Consider the following 8,684-nt stretch of genomic DNA (forward strand, 5'->3'; position numbering starts at 1 on the left):
TACTAACATTTTCCAACTGCCTAAAAGTTCAAAACTTGCCGAAAGCAGGGAACCACCTACGTCCCCATAAAGACGGCCCTGATGTTAATAAGTATAATAAGGAAAGTGCATGATGTAATTTTTTCAATCATGCTATTTTTTTAGAACCACTCCTTGAAAAAAAGTGAATTTAATTATTTAAACTTCTCAAAAATAAATCATAATACAGGAAAATGGCCAAAAAAGTTTTAAAGCTTAAGGTGGTACCCTACTAAAAAGCGCTTTTTTAGTGTAAAATTGAAATAAAACCAAATACTAACATTTTTCTGATAAGAAATTTATAAAAAATAATATTTGAAATGAAATTTTTTTTTTAAAACTTTTTTGACATCCATAATGGCAGATAAACTGCCTAAAAAATGCCTAAAATTGAGTAACTTTGTGACGTAATATCTTTCATTATATAAATTTTCTCTGGTATAAACTTTGTAGAATGATGCATTATTATGTTTTATTCCGGCTGACAGATGGATTTTTAATTTAAAGACTTATTTTAAATTTTTTACAAATTTTAGAAAAATTCTAAGTAGTTTCACTTAAAATGTGAACTAATTTTTTTATTTAAAGATATTGAACACGACTTTTTAAAATTCCATCTGTTAACCGAATTTATTGAGTATGCTGAGTATACCCAGAAAATTTCATGCAAAAATCATTAGCCAATACAAAGATATTACATTTCAAAGTTACCATAGTATTGCAAAAATTAAAATTTGTAAAAAACACATTTGAAGTTATTTTCAAGTAAAATCTTGTTTAATGTCCACCAGAAATATATGACTGATTAGTTTCATTTGATTTTAGTTTACCACTGAACCCTTTGGCTACTGATCTTAACTTTTTTCTTTGCTTTTTACACTCTTTTGTTGACTTTCGCTTCATTTGGTTCTAACGAGAATTGTCAAACTGAATAGATGTCATCACTGTTATATACCCAGTCAAATTTAACTCTTTTAAAACATCCAAAATACCTTTACTTCCATCATTAAAATGAATAACAGCAGAGTAAGTTCCTATTTCAATTGTTTCTTTACTGACAAAAGTGCTCTTTGGAACTCTGGACCATATAATGGCATTCAAGGACTCATTCAGATTTTGTGTCTTACCGTGAAGACATTTAGATAGCAGTTGATTGTTTGTAAGCTTTTATAAATTTGCATTAGCAGGTTTTTAATCCATACTGGAATTGAATTTGATGGTATATACTGCTTTGTTTTACACTAATACCTGCACCAGCTTTCAGAATCACGAGGACAAAACTGATGTCGCTCATCTTGATTTGGAATATTGGTAAAGTGGAAAACAATGGCAAATATAAACTTCTTCATAGCATAAATATTATCAATTTTCCTTCTAATAGCGATGCCTTAGTAGTTCTGCATCGAGTTTATTATCTTATCTGTCAGTTTATTTTTACCAGACAATGGTGTTTTAGTGCCACTGTATAATTTTACTAAACTTCGTTTTCAACAATGTGCTTTAATAATGTAGCTCAACTCTTTTATTTTTTATACAACAAATGTGCTTTTAAAGCACACTTTACAACAAATGTGCTTCTAAAGTATTGCTCAACAGTTTACGAATATAAAAAATAAGTCTAGCTAAGCTTAAGCATATATTTTAGGGCTTAAATTATGTTTTTTTTTTTGTCTTGCTAAGGCGTAGCTAAGGTCAATAGTTTTTATTAACTCTGGTAAAATGCATTTTTAAATGTTTAATGTAATTAAAAAATACAAGATGGTTATATCAAATGAAAAAGGATAAAATTTAAAAAAATGAGTCCAAAAACTAAATTTTGACATTTTACTTCAAAATCAGTATTTTTTTAGTAGTCTACCACCTTAAAGTATATAAAACTTCAATATCAATGACTTGCGAGAGCAACCAAACCATCACAATAAGAACATGATAATAATCAAACAAAATGAGCTTTTAAATAATTTTTGTGTTGATTATATAACTAACTAAGAATTCAAACAAAATAAAGAGACCAACCTTCATAAATCTGGACAAATTTACTCGTTTTGAACACACTGTTTGACTTAACATATTTACACATAATGAAAAAATACCACAAACGTAACTTTATTTAGAAAGTATTACACCAGTGATTTCTGGACCGTGTTGATTATTTAACAAAGACATTCAATTTAAAGAACAGTTTTGAAGAACACAAATGTTCGATGATTCATCAGTCTTTAATGGTAAAGTTAAATGTTTGAGAACCTAAAAAAGGTAATATTATTCATAAGCTCTACTCTTAATCAATCTTCTCATCAAACGATGAAATTAACTATTAGAGTGAAGTTTTTAAAGGATTGTTGCAGTGGTTAATACAATTAAGAAATGCTCTTTCAATTTTAGAAATAGATACATTAAATTGGGAGGTCAGTCTTACAATAATGCCGTTACCTGGAACTTAATATGACATTTAAGCGCGTATTAGAAAACTTAGCTGCTCTCTCGCTAAATCTCGTGGAAAACTGTGCGGCGTCAAATTATAGTGAAGCAGTATATATTTTTGCTTGCAAGAACTGAATATTTTTTTACTGTTTCTACTCGTCGGTGGCAAAAGTTAAAATCTCTGATATGTAAAAAGTTAACATTTAAAAGCTCGCTAGTTCTCAAGAGATGACGTCTGTCAAAGGTTAATCCAATTTTGGAATGACGGCTACTCTTGTCACGGAGCTCCGTGAAAAAGCTTTTAACTATATTGTATTATACGATATTTTAAATCACGGCTGCTCTTTTTAATTTCATGGTTTGTATGTTAGATTAGCAAAAATTAATCAATTTTTTTGTTTTAATCTTACAATTTCTAAGTATTAATAATGATACATTTAGTTTATACTTTTAAATGCCTTTGTTTATATATAAGATTTAATTTTATGGGGAAGCTTTTTTGAAACCCAGTGGGCACGCGTCGTCCAGAGGACGTCCATAAAACCTTCGTATGGCATCCGATAAACATCCCCCATATAACGTATCCCCACTGGGAATATTACTAACGGTTCTGATGACAAGACCTGATTGTCTTCTAATCAATATCTTTGCATGTTGTTTTTAAAAAATTAAATACTTTTATAATAAAAAAATATTAAAAAAAAAAAAGGAACAATAAGAAATGAAAAAAAAAATGTTCATAGATATTAATCGTTACAAATTTATATAGAACTTATTTTTGGGTTGTAACCAATAAGTAGGGCAACTACTGTCCTGATTTTTACGTAAGACAATGACAACTCTACCAATAAGCAAAATTTAATATAGCACAATGCCAATGTTTAATTATACAAAATATGTCATTATATAGTTCTGAGAAAATACCTTTAATAACATAAGGTATTTTCAATTTGGGGGAATTATCTCTCCAATTATTTTATGTAGAAAACCTTTTTCTTTCTTTTTTTCTTTTTTTTAAGCTATTAATGTACTCTAAAAAGACTACGGAGCATGGCGGAAGAGCATTTAAACATTAACATTACCCTGCAAGCATATTTTTATTTAATAGTTTTTTTTAGCGTTATGTGATTTATACTTTTCTGGTTTGATAAATGTTAGATAACATTTTGTCTGACTTATTCGCGCGAAGTTCGGGAAGTTCTGAATATAACGACTTCCCTAACTTCGCGCCAAAAAGTTGATTAAAATATAGATTCTTTATTTTTTTAAATAAATCATTAGTCCAAAAATATTTTTTTTTTATACAAGTTGGAATTTTTTCATTTTTGAGATATTTTAATACATTTATTATGAAAATTCAAAAGCAATTTTGCTTCAAAAACCACGTCTACACACTAAAAAAAAAAGGTAGAAATGTCTACCTTAGGGTAGGATATGTGATATACCCTTAGTAAGGTATAATTTTCTACCTTTTAGGGTAGAAATTATATCAAAAACAATTTTTTCTCATACAATTTTCTAACTTAAAGGTATAATTTTCTACCTTATAAGGTAGAAAATTATACCTTACTAAGGGTATATCACATATCCTACCTTAACTAAAAATTTCTACCTTTAGTTTTTAGTGTGTAGGAAGTCTACTGTCGATTATTAATAATCATTTTTCGTATTTTACAATACAATACAACGATAAAAGATTTATTTTGATGTATTGCTAGTTCGCTTTATTTTCAATAAAATTATGTTTTTCAGACATTTATTTAATCCTCTAGTTGACATCTTGAAAGCGAATATTTAATAATTTTTTTTTAAGTTATATATCATTTGCTGCTAATATAATAAGAAAATATAATTACAAAGAAACGTTTACATAAAAAAGTTGATTTATGAAAAAAAGACAGGAGCTCAAAGAAGATACTGATATATAGTCATCACAATCTCTTCATAAAGTTGCTATGTAGGCTTTACAAGTTAAAATAAAATTATTAAAATGCTATGGACAATCCCAATATAATCAAAAAAAGTTTTCTTAAATATTTTCTTTATATCAAGAAAGTAAACTGTATCAATTTAGTTTTAGTCATTCAAATATACTGTTTAAATCATTCAATAGTTATAGTCATTCAAATATACTGACAAATTTTTTTAAATATAAAAAGATAAGAATAATGGAAACCGATGTTCAGTTAGAAAAAAAGTATTTATCTAGTTTAAAAGTTTCATTTTTTATCGGAAACTCAAAGTTTAAAGATTTTACCGTATTTAAACTGTATTACGGCATACTATTCCGTATTCAGATTCATACTAACTATTAATTCTTAGCAATTTATAAGTATTCCATAAGTTTCTTCTAAGAGAATAGTTTTTGTTTTTGTTCACATTTTTCTTAAATTTATCATAAAATATAATGAAGCCATTTTTGTTTAACTACTTTATATATAAAGAAACCTGAACTAACACATAAAAAAATGCAATAATTTAATTCACACAACTACCTAGTTTAAAAATTCACATAGGTACTTAATAAAGAAATTTAATATAAATATATTAATGTTTGGTTTTACGATAAAAAAACTTCTCCTTTTTCCGGTGTTTTGATATTTTTTGTAAAACTCCGTTTCGGTTTTTTTTAAATGGTGTGATCGGTTTGACCAACTTTTAGTCTTTAAAACTTGATGTTTTACTATTTAAAATTTGATGTTTTTCCGTTAAACGAACAAATATATTTGTTTAATGTTTTAAATATTAAAATCTTATTGAAATTTTATTTAATACCATTTAGGAGTTAAAAGTATTCCTTTTTATGTTAATTATACATCATATAAAAGTTGCAAGTGTTATGTTTTTTATGTATATTTTATCATATTTTATATTATACTTTTTGTTGTAGGAATTTTTAAACGGCGAAATATGTAATAATAAGAATCATCAGTGACCAGGTGAACCATTTGACATTGAGAAAATTGACCTTGACAGTTGCGTCTTTGCTACTAACATTTTTTTTTCTTTTTTAATTTTTGCTTTTTAGGTGCCCCAAGACTTAACGGTTTTATCACAGAGCACCGCGGAAGAGCACTTACATAAGAAGTTTACACCTACTTCCTTACCAATGGAGCGAAATATGCCCAGAGCTCGTTTCAGGTTTCCGGAACATATGGACTTCTTCTAATAATCTTGCTTTCCTATAATCTCTTAATAATCTCTCACTCTTCATTCAATTACAAAACATTTTCAGCTTAAAAAACTTCTTGTTAAACTTGATCTATTTCCTGATGCACATAAATAAAAATTTGATTACTTGATAAAAAGATTGAATTTGGAAAAAAAAACACATAAATGAGCAACAGCTGATGTTCAAATGTTATGAAAACTATGTGCGTTAATAAATTTATTTGTGACAACTTTTGGTTGATTATCAGATACATTTTTTTGTTAGACAAGCTTTAGCTTATGTTCCAAAGTGGTTAGAAATTTCAGTAAACTTAAACAAAGTATTTAGGCACTTCAGTCATTCTTTTAAGGCCAAAAGTATTTTGTAGAAAATTGCTATTGAACATAAGCAACCGCAAACTACACTTATCCAGAGAGTAGTAACTCGTTGGAATTCTAACCTTAGGTAGTTGAAATCCATTATTGATCTAAAAAAGGGTGTTTGACTATTATGGTAGCCCAGTGGGCACGGTACGTTTTTAAAACGTTTTTTAGACGTTTTTTTAAGGTTTAAACCTAATAAAAACGTCCAAAGAACGTTTTAAAAACGTACTGTGCCCACTGGGAGAAATGTCAAATAAAATTGAAGGTTATGTCCATTGATGCTAATATCATTAAAGGCATTATTGAATGTCTTGATCCAATCGATAAAATTTTTCAAGTTTTAAGTTCTGACAAAGACCCAACAATCAATTTGGTGATATTGAAAATCTCAAATATTAGGAAAAAATATTAGATAAAATTGAAAAACTAAGTACTTTCATGTTTCACAAATATAACTCAAGCTCTAATAGCAGGTTTTCAATAACGTTTTTCAGATTTTGGTAATAAAGTACCTAAGTATTCAATGGCACATTTTCTTGATCCAAGGCAAAAGGTAGCAAACATCTTTGCACTTGACGAGAAAAGAATATGCTTAGGATATCTCTACTCAATCCATAATTGATATACGCCGTGGAGATTTAATCGTAAGTTCTACAAGCATTGCAAACTCCACACAATTATTGGAAGATGAGAGTTTGTCCAACAAAGAAGCTTCAACCAATGCTGTAATAAAGCTATATGGGCAAATAAAATAAACAACTCTAAAAAAATTTGTCCATTAACTGACGCTAAGTTCAAGATAAGCGCAAATAACGAATCAAACAATATGTACACAAAATATATAAAAAACATTAAAATAAATGTTAAATGAAAAATGATAAGCTAAATCTACAACACTTTTGTAGATTCAGTCAACAATATACCAACGAAAATTCAATAATTTTTTTAACGAGTATGTTTGCTACCGCTCATTTGCGAATAACGAATTATTAATGAATAAGCCGAAACGAATATATCTATTTAACAAATGTACGTAAAACATCTGTTTGTTGAACAATTGTTATTTGTTTATTAATTGGTCAACATTTGAAATAAAAACGAAAGATTATTCGTAACTTTTAACGAATGTTCATTAAAATACTTGTTTGTAGAACCGTCGCCCTTTATTTCCTAAATTCAATGATAATTGGTTGTTTATAAGCTCATTTTTTATTTTGTCTAATTTTTTTTTAATATTTCAAAAACAATAAAAAAGATTCAAGACAACTACAAGAAAAATAGTATTTAATACTTTAAATGCTAAATACAAGCCATTAATACAAAGAAGAAAAGTAAATTACTTGCGTAATCCGTAGAATTGAAGAACGTTTTTCTTAAGGGAGCTAAACCCACTGTTTCTAAAATTGCGTTTATTCAACATTCGGATTCTTTATTGAAATAGGTATAAATTTAACTATGTATGAAAAAAAAAACAAATAAAAAAAAAAAAAGGCTGAAATAACTTAAATTTAACGACTGAATGTGCTTTTAAATGATCCGTTTTTTAATCCATTCTGATTAATATAAATGTTCTTAAATTTTTAAAAAAGTTAATGAGTTTTTTTTTTGCATAACACTATAAAACAAAAAATAGTTATGTCAATTTTTGAATCTTGTTACTGCTACTACTAATACGTGTGGCTTTGCTGAAAATCATTTAAAACTTGTATAAATTAGAAGTGTTTAGAGCCTTAGAACATTTTGGAAAATTCAAGAATATTTTAGACAACTTTAGAACATTCTGGAACAATTTAGAACATTCTGGAACAATTAAGAATATTTTAGAACAATTTAGACTGTGTATATATAGCTGCTTATCTAATTTTATAGTTGTTACAGAAGCAACACATAGTAACGTGCAAGCCTAGCGATAGTAGCATTCAGAAGAACAAGGATGTCTGAACCAATACTCTGGTAAAATTTGAAAACTCTCATAAAAGAAGAATGGTTCCTTTGGAAAAATATTCACTGGAAGAAAAGTTCAGAATGCCTCTCCAAAAGCAAATTATTGGACGCTACCATTTCCTTGGACCAAAAATCAAAGGAAGAAAGGAGCGAATAGCGGAAATTTCCAAAGAAGTCACCAAATTGTGGAAGAATAAACTAAATTTTCTTCATGTATCAGATCAAGCTATACGAGCAAAGCTTGATAAAATACTAAAATGTTATGATGAATGTGTCAAGCGGGAAAGCTGCAAACCCCTTGATGAAATTTTTGATATTAATAAAGTGGATGGAACATGGTTTTCTTCCGAGAACAAGCGATTGTACCATTTCCAAGTGGAAAGTAAAGGAACAGTGGGATACGCTACAGGCTAAACGGTCAGTAAAGAAAGGTTCCATCCCTCGAAAAGACAAAAACTTTCTAATAGGCATTGACATCCCAACTCCATGTCAATCAGCTATTTACAAGTCAACAATCAAAGATACAATCAAGCTGAAAAAAGAAATGATTGAAAAGTTGCATGTGGAAAGTTGGTCCTTACACTTTGATGGCAAGTTTATCAACGGAATCGATTATCAAGTGGTTGTCCTTAAAAATGAAAGAAGAGAAATCAAATTGGATGTCCTGGGCTTGGTAGATAGCAGGGAAAAACTATTGCTCAAGGAATTTCTAAAGTCCTCGAAGAATTTTGCCTATGGAATTCAATACAAATGATTGTTGCAGA

The sequence above is a fragment of the Hydra vulgaris genome, chromosome 09 (assembly GCF_038396675.1).
Source record: "Hydra vulgaris chromosome 09, alternate assembly HydraT2T_AEP".
NCBI lineage: Eukaryota > Metazoa > Cnidaria > Hydrozoa > Anthoathecata > Hydridae > Hydra > Hydra vulgaris.